The following is a 9,684-nucleotide window of genomic DNA, read 5'->3' on the forward strand; positions in this document are numbered from 1 at the left end:
AGCACGTCCTGGTGGTGCACGAGCCCAACACTCCGTGGCACTTGCACACCGGCTTCATCTTCTCCTCCAGCACCTGGCGGCACGTGGGGGGGAGAGAGAGACGAGAGGGCAGGAGAGCATCGGGGAGGTAGGTGGGGACAAGTGGGGGGGGGGGGGGAGACAGAAAGACAGAGAGAGACAGAGAGAGACAGAGAGAGACAGAGAGACAGAGACAGACTTTGACTTTAATAATTTTATTACACCAGCGGCAATTGTGCTGGAGTTTTCCAATATATGAGCCTTTATGGCAACACACAAACATGTAATAAAAGACTCCGTCAGCCACTGCTGGTCTCCGCTTGTCTTCTATTTAGGTTCTTCTCCGCACCCCGCTGGTCTCCTCCACGGACCAGCGTCGTCTCCTCTCGCGTGCCACGCACGCTCCTCCGTTAGCTCCTCTACTCCCGCACTCCGCACCCCGCTGGCCGACGGCGTGCTGAGGACCTTCGGCCACGTGGCCGATGGCGCGGATCTCTCTCTCACCACCCAGCGTGGCTCAGACTCTCAACTTCCACGACTGCCCCGATCTCTTCCGGGCTCCCACTAATATACATTCCCCCCACGTGATCCTGACTCCTCTCTTCCGGATCGTCAGATCCGGCCTTCCCATAATGCCCCGCTGGCTCCGCCCCCATTCACCTCGCCTCCCATTGGAGCCGAGGTGAACGGTGGCCCCTCCCACACGCCCCGCAGACCAGGCTCCGCCCCCCAATACCCCGGGCCGCGTGATTGGACCAGAGCCCAGCAACAACCCCATTTACACTATGAGACACCTCCTTTACCAGTGGCAAAATATAGTGATAGGTTTTTACCCTTTCAACTGGTACAAAAACTGACATCATGTTTGCAAGAACCACAAGAACCACAACACAAGCAGTCAAAATGCAAACAAAAAGAAACAACTCTGATGATGATAATGATATGCACTGTCCTTGAAGTTAATTGGTCCGCACTCGAGACAGCTTTCCTTAGCTAAAAATAAGCATTGTGCCGGAAAAATGACGAGGAGAAGAGGTAGGATAATGGGGGGTGGGAAGGGGGGGGGGAGAGAGTGGGGGGGGGGGGTGATTTTGTTTTCAGCGCCTGCGTTGGATTGGATCTGGAGGAGTGCTTGGTGTGGGGAAATCGCTGGCACCTTGCGCCCGGCGGCGTTGTTGTGCAGGTTCATGAGCGTGCGCGCGCTCCGCTGGACCTCGCGCGCGTCCACGAAGAGGCGCGAGAACTCGAGGCTGTGGCTGAGGTCGGCCGAGCAGCCGCCCTGTGCATCGTAGAAGCCGCCCTGCTTGGCGCCGTCGCAGCCGCACCAGCTCCGGTCGCCCCGGCCGCACGCCGCCGTGATGGCGTACGCCACGGCCGCCGCCATCACGGCGTGCGCGAAGGCCGCTTCTCGGCTACCTGCTCGTGTCGGGGAGCCCACGCACGGGGGGGGGGGGGGGCGGTGTGAGCAGCAGGGTGGTGGAGCAGGGACGCGTGGGAGGGGGGGGGGAGACGCGGGGTCGCGGTGATGGGGGTGGGGAAACAATTGATCGGCTGGATAAGGCAACTGCTGTATCATAAGCTCACGGGCAGCCTGCTGATACATGGAGTCCTCTCTGAGGAGATACCAACTGGGTCAGGTGTGCGACAGGGGTGTCTCCCTATGTCACCGGTGTCATTCATGTTGTGAATGGAGCCCTTTGCCCAGGCGGTCAGGGGAATCAGCGGATTAAAGGGGTGTATGGAGCCAGCAAAATAGCCATTGTGTATGGACGATGTCGTCATTTCCTGTGGGGATGTCTCCTCGGTATGGGAGGCCCTAGGACTCGCGGATAGATTTTTTTGGCCTCGGGATCTAACGTAAATGTGAGGAAGAGTGAGATGCTGATCTTCAGTGACCCCAGGCTATTCGAGGGCCGTCCACCGGTATAACGGTGCTGGGAGAGGGGATCAAGATCCTGTTCCCGCCCGGCCGGTCCCGGGCGGACAGGCGCCTTCCAATGGAAGGTAGAATGTTGGTCACGAGGGTTGGAAATCCTCCCGACACTTATCTACCGGGCCTACGTGATCTCGCCGGGCGCGCAAATGGCGAAAAGACTGCAGCGAATGTTATTCAGGTTCATCTGGGGAGGGGGGGGGGGGCGCGATGGGCCGAGTGGAACGGAAAACGATGTATAATAATAAAATCGTCGAGAACGGTGGGAGGGGCGCCCGAATATCACGTGCACCCTCGCCACGATCCTGGTCTGCGACACGCTGCACCTGTATTTCTCCAATGGACTCCAGGTGGAAGCCTCGTTACGTACGGCACAGGCAGGCGTGGCTCCTGCGGTGGCCAGGGACGGCTTCGTTGCCGCGCGGCACCCCCGCGGCTTGGCCTCAGGGGTGGTCGTGCACCGCGGCAAGCGAACACGTCGTGAGGCGTGAGCCGGCCCAGACACGCGCGTCGTGGATTCCCAGGGACGTCCTGGCGGAGACGTCTAAGCAGGAGGCTGGTACAGAGGTGCCAGGTGCACGGGGTGCCGTGCACCGACTACTTTAGAAAAACGTAACATCGCCAGCCCTGACGAAAAGGCAATGGGATTTATCCTGGCTGGCGGCCTGGGACAGGCCGGAATAAAGACGGTTCATGTGTTCCCGAAGATTGGCCCGCACCCTCAGTGCCCATTTGCTCGGGAGGTGTGGGAGTTATGTCAGCCTCTGCTGCCTCATTTTTGTCCAGTAAAGGCCACATTGCCTAATATAATTTGGGGGATGTTCAGACAGAGGGCGGGGGAGGTCTGGGCTCAGGCGTGGGCCGTCGTAAGCGCCGTGAAGGAGGCGGCCCTGTGGGCGGCGCGCGGGAGAGTGATTAAGGGCACCTGCATGTCGGCCGTTGGAAAGGGTGGTGTAGGTGGAGACAGAGATGGTGGGCAGTGACGCTGCAAATGAGAAATGGCGGTGGCCTCCACCCCCGTGTGGCACAGAGTTTGAGGACGGCCTCCGCTGCGAGGGTAGGCGGGATTCATGTTTCTTCCCTGGCGACGGTAAACTTGTTCGCTCAAAGGTTGTGTGCAGGATGTGTTTCTCGTGTTTCATACTCGGTGCACCTGCTGTCAGGGAGAGTGGTGCAGGCACTGGTTGTTACAACAGGATCACCGGCTCGGGTTGTGGTCATGATTTCTCCTGTTCTTTTTCCTGTTCTAGGCAGAGGACTGCCCATGATTGAGAAATGAAAAAACTTTTAAATAAATAAGAACGTGGCGCGTTGCGAGTTCTAGAATTCAGAGAGAGACGCACAGGGTGACCGCACACCGCGGGTCCGCCCCTCTGCCGAACTGACGCCGAGTCGGGGCGCTCACCGCCTGGGAGCTCCTGGCCGAACACCGTCTCCTCCCCCAGCGCCGAGCAATTCCAGCGGCTGAATCGGAACTGGTGCCGGCACTCCGCCGATTCCCAGGCGCGCACCCTCGCCGACCGCGACCATCGCGTCCGGGTGGCTCCGGCACAGCGCCCGCTGCTGTGGCGTCAGTCCCGGAATCTTGCCGCAGATCGTGTCCGCGGACAGCGCCCTGCAGCCATCGGGCAGGCAGACGGACGCACGGACGGGCGCGTGGACGGAGAGCCGCCCGCGGCACCGTGACCAGCGCGAGCGAACGCAGCAGCAGCAGCAGCGTGCAGACTTCTCCCTCGACGATCTTCACAGCGACCCGACATCGCCATCGCAGCCCCCCCCCCCCCGTCACAACGCCGCGCGACGAGCCCGGCTTCTCGACGAGCCCGGCTTCTCTCTCTTACCCCACTCGCGCGTAGAAGAAGGCCGCCGTGAGAGCAGCAGCAATGCGCAGGAGGAGGAGGGGGGCGGTGCGGCGGTGCCCAGCGGTGGACCGCGCGCGCCGCATGGCGCCGTCTGCCGCGTGGCCGAGGCGCTGGCGCGCGCCATCTCGCGGAGTGTCACAGTGCCGCTGTGACGAGTCGAGCCAGACCACCTCGTCACACGCAGCAGCAGCTACACACACAGTGACACTCAGCTACACACAGTGACACTCAGCTACACACACACACCTACACACAGTGACACTCAGCTACACACACACACCTACACACAGTGACACTCGGCTACACACAGTGACACTCAGCTATACACAGTGACACTCAGCTACACACACACAGCTACACACAGTGACACTCAGCTACACACAGTGACACTCAGCTACACACAGTGACACTCAGCTACACACACACAGCTACACACAGTGACACTCGGCTACACACAGTGACACTCAGCTATACACAGTGACACTCAGCTATACACAGTGACACTCAGCTACACACACACAGCTACACACAGTGACACTCAGCTACACACACACAGCTACACACAGTGGCACTCGGCTACACACAGTGACACTCAGCTACACACACACAGCTACACACAGTGACACTCAGCTACACACAGTGACACTCAGCTACACACACACAGCTACACACAGTGACACTCAGCTACACACACAGTGACACTCAGCTACACACACAGTGACACTCACCTACACACACATAGCTACACACAGTGACACTCAGCTACACACACAGTGACACTCAGCTACACACACACAGTGACACTCAGCTACACACAGTGACACTCAGCTACACACAGTGACACTCAGCTACACACAGTGACACTCAGCTACACACAGTGACACTCAGCTACACACACACAGTGATATTCAGCTACACACACACAGCTACACACACAGTGACACTCAGCTACACACACAGTGACACTCAGCTACACACACAGTGACACTCAGCTACACACACAGACACTCACCACACACAGTGACACACACCTACACACACAGACACTCACCACACACACAGTGACACACACCTACACACACACACTCACCACACACACAGTGACACACACCTACACACACACAGACACTCACCACACACACAGTGACACACACCTATACACACAGACACTCACCACACACACAGTGACACACACCTACACACACAGAGACACTCACCACATACACAGTGACACACACCTACACACACACAGACACTCACCTACACACACAGTGACACACACCTACACACACACAGACACTCACCACACACACAGTGGCACACACCTACACACACACAGACACTCACCTACACACACAGTGACACACACCTACACACACACAGACACTGACCTACACACACAGTGACACACACCTACACACACACAGACACTCACCACACACACAGTGGCACACACCTACACACACACAGACACTCACCTACACACACAGTGACACACACCTACACACACACAGACACTGACCTACACACACAGTGACACACACCTACACACACAGACACTCACCTACACACACAGTGACACACACACCTACACACAGACACTCACCTACACACACACAGACACTCACCTACACACACACAGACACTCACCTACACACACAGTGACACACACCTACACACAGACACTCACCTACACACACACAGACACTCACCTACACACACACAGACACTCACCTACACACACAGACACTCACCTACACACACACAGACACTCACCTACACACACACAGACACTCACCTACACACACAGACACTCACCTACACACACACGGCTGCAGCAGTTGTGTGAACACCGCGTGGTTGGGAGGCAACCAATGATGACCACGCGCGACTTGGCCGTGGTGAAATCCTCTATGAAAAGTAGTTAAGGGGCCGTCCATAAATGACGTCACGCCAGGTGCGTGACGTCATTTTAATGACGGCCCCTAATCGATGCACACAAACACATTCAGAATAATTGATTCTCGATGGGCTTTAATTGATGAAGCAAGCAGGTGTAATCAATTCCGTCGTGTGTTCTAATTGCCCAAATCGCGCTGTGAGATGCACGTGCACGTGGCACCTTGACCAAGTCATTAAGGAAATGTGAGCCACATCTCACGCCCCTCCGCCCCCAGAGCCACGACACCATTCACCACCCTCGCCGGTGGGATACACGTCGTCACCTCATCGTCGTGTTGTCGATGACAGTCACTTCACACACATCGTCGTGCGGATCCACCTCGTCACGGGAGAGCCGGGACTTTCCAAATAAAAACGAAGCAATTGGCAACATTGTTACTGGTAGGAACCTCCTGGTTACACCAGCCCACAGGGGATTATTGTGTCCGTCCGTCCGTCCGTCGTGCAGGGAGGGGCTGGGTGGGGAGGGGTGGGGCTGGGTGGAGAGGGGAGGGTGGGGAGGGGCTGGGTGGGGAGGGTGGGGCTGGGTGGGGGGTGAGAGGGGTGGGGCTGGGTGGGGGGTGGGAGGGGTGGGGCTGGGTGGGGAGGGAGGGGCTGGGTGGGGAGGGTGGGGCTGGGTGGGGAGAGGCTGGGTGGGGAGGGGCTGGTCACCCCGTGGTGCCCTTATAAAACTCAACGTTTCACCTACTCACGCCGGCTTGTGCCCGCCCTCACAGTCGGGCATATTTGCGGAATACACCACGCCGCCGTTGACCCTGCAGGCCATTGACCGAGCAACCCAACGTTCCTGCCAGCTCCCTCCGCAGGAATGTGTTTCTGTTCATTTCCCATCACAACAACGGCAACAAGGAAATAACCTAAGAGTTAAATATTACCGCGTGATGGAATAAATTATCCTTCACTTGTTGCACTAAGTGGAGAGGAATTTACTGTTGCGTTGCACAATTCGTTGAACAAATTGTGATAGCCTTGTGACCTTTACCACTGACACATCGCCCCAAACAAGACGTACATTTTTATCTTGATCAAGGGTTATTAAAGGCCCGAACATTACAACTCTGTGTGCGTTTTTTTTGTTAGATTCATTTGGCAAGGGAAACTAGTTGGCTTTCCCTCTGCTCCACTCGCTTGCCACTTTGTCCTGCCACACCCACCCAGTGTGTCACCGCGCTAGTCTGCCATCACGAACCAGAGGAGATGAATGGTGAACATTTAACAGAGAAATGGAACATTTATGCTGGTCTTTGGAAACAGTTTTAAACAATCCAGGACGGTTTGCTTTCGTGGAAACATTCCAACCGAGATTGTATTTGTTTGGGATGTCCCAGCGGCAGTCGAGGTTTTTGGCAATGATCTGCAGGGATGGTGCGTTTCCGTTCCTAGCCGCGAGGTCATATCCTCGTTACTGCGCCGTCCGTGAGCGTTGGTTCACGTTCCGAGCAGTGAGGAAGTCCGCTTATCTTGCTTAAGTTGTTGAGTTGCGTCGGCAATAAACCCAAAGGGCAACCTTACCTGGTAAATACAGTAAACCATCTAGTCAACCACTGTAGTCTTCGTTCCTGCAATGAAGGAATAACAAAGCTACACCAACTCTCTCCCGGAGCCCTCTTCTGGCGAGCCGACCTCGACGTTTTCATGCATCTCGTGAACATATTGCCAGAATTGGAGTAAATTGTGATATGGTGCCACCTAGTGGCGATACAGCTCAGGGGAGTCTTTTATGTAAACAGGCGGCAAAGCCGAGTGAGAGATTCATGTTCATCATTATCAACCAAAATTAAATCCTATGCTGGATGGAGGCCTCTCCAAGCTGTCATCATCACATTTTCTTGCAATGCAACAATCCACGGAGCACCTGCATACGAGCTGATTTCAGAGCTCTCCACCTTAGATCTTTAAAGGTGCATTTGAAATAGTTTTTATACTCCTACTGATGCTCCTGCTGTTGTGGAGCGACTCATGCAGCCAGCTTTGGCTACAGGGTTTGGTGGAACGTGCTTTGTGTCGTTTATTGTGACATTTCGGTCACAGTTCCTATGATCACTGTTACATTGCTTATGGCTTCATTTTGGTGATTTCAAAAGTTTTTTGGTTTGGCCATGTTTGTTTGTTGTAGTACAGTTAGAATGATGGCTTTAATCTAAGTTGTCTTGTGGTTGTTGTTGTTTGACTGGCATCCCACTGGGATTTTTGCACAGCGTTGGTGTACAGTGCTTTTTTCTGGAAGACTTTGCAGTTTTTCCCTGGATTTTTTAATCCTTTATAATAAGTTCACTTGCTTGCGTGCTTGCTTGCTTATGACCGTGCAAATCTTTCGGTCGTTTTTTAACCCACTTCCCGTGATCCAATCGAGCTGACATTTTGCACACAGACTCGTTGTGCGTGACAATTAATTTGTAAAAATTTTTTTCAAAAATTTTACACTGTTTAGGGGAAAAAAATTCAATATTTAATACCAATTGCTTAATGGTGGCAATCATCTGACCCATAGGTGGCAGCCATCTCAAGCCAGAGGAAGAGAGGACTCTAGCCGCCCGTTTCATGATGACGCAAATGTTGACTAACCACATGGCATGAAATCCCTGCCCCCACGCTGTACACTGGAGACTATTTATAGAGCAGTTAAATTGAAGCCGCCAGGTTCTTGAAAGTGGTAAAACGGGTCAACGCTTGTGCCCTCGGGAATATACGGGGCATGTCAAGAGGGGATCTTTCATTTTTAAATCCTTTATATTAACTTCACTTGCTTGCTTACTCAAGAAAAACAGAATTGAATAATAAAATGAAACCGATGTGTGTGGTGTGTAGTGTAAGCAATGTGGGATATCGATATACACTGACATGAACAAGATCAGCAGACAAGACGTCTTTCATACTCTTTGGTTCTTTCAGTAAAGTCACGTAGGTAGAAAAAAAAATAATAAATCAAGACGTTTCGATCGCAACACGAGCAGTCGTCCTCAGGCGAAAACATCCAGACATTGTCGCGGCAGAAGTCACGTGAGCTACAGCTGAGCATTGTTGTAATGCGGTGGGCTCACGCGAAATTGATTTCTGTAAGACGAAGGTGCTTTGAAAACCCACTGGCGACGCTCTTTAGTGTCAGTCTCGTGTCCTTGACTCACCACACGGGGACGTCTGGTTGAGGCAACGCGTTTATTGTAACAACTCTGTCGAACTCGGCTCCTCTAGCCACGACTCTAACACGCAGGAGTACGGCCCCTTCCACCCGACAGCCCACGGGAGTGACAGCCCCTTCTACCGCAGCAGCAGCAGCAGCCTGCACACTCCGGGCTCTGCTACCCACGGGTCCCTGAGCCCGGCGGCGTTCAGGGAAGACTGGACGAGCCGTCCCAGCCAGGGTACAGGAGCTCACCTCGGGTCCGCTACAACGCGGCTCTGGCTAGAGCCTCGTTGAGGGTCCCCGGGTGCCGCTCCAGTCTTCACGTCTTGGGATGTCCTCAGGCTTGAGCTGGTGAACACCGCCTGGCCCGTCCAGAGGGCCGGACTTTTATCCCCACGTCGGGGTCGCCCCTCCCCTCCTGACCCCCCCCCCCCTCCCAGAACCTTCTGGAAGGTCTTATCTTAAGGGGCCTTAGGGACGGGTGGGGGGCCGGGGGTTTAACCTTTGGTCGACCCCTAGGCACCTCGCTCTCTCTCTCGGCTGCCCCCTGTTGAACCGTGCACGTGGTGGCAGGTCAGCTGACAGCGCCTTGTTATGGCGCTTACGCACAACTTCGTGACGAACGCTGCACGTTCTGTCGTTTTCATGCAGGGGGCGCTGCAAACCTACGCGTCCCCTGCATGAACGACAGAGGCACAGGGACAGACGTTCGATCGCGTTGGAATTGATCTGCAGACGGCGGTCTTCTGGCACGGCCAGCAGCTCTGTGTCGCCTCATCTCAACC

General features: G+C 55.0%; 1 pseudogene; it reads right to left on the bottom strand.

Annotated features, from left to right (window-relative positions):
• Positions 1–20: 20 nt before the first annotated feature.
• On the bottom strand, positions 21–3,896 carry LOC133362800 (protein Wnt-7b-like; annotated as a pseudogene).
• Between the last annotated feature and the right edge of the window lie 5,788 nt (positions 3,897–9,684).

Source organism: Lethenteron reissneri, unplaced genomic scaffold (assembly GCF_015708825.2).
Source record: "Lethenteron reissneri isolate LAM-NWPU_2019-01 unplaced genomic scaffold, ASM1570882v1 scaffold_1624, whole genome shotgun sequence".
NCBI classification, from domain to species: domain Eukaryota; kingdom Metazoa; phylum Chordata; class Hyperoartia; order Petromyzontiformes; family Petromyzontidae; genus Lethenteron; species Lethenteron reissneri.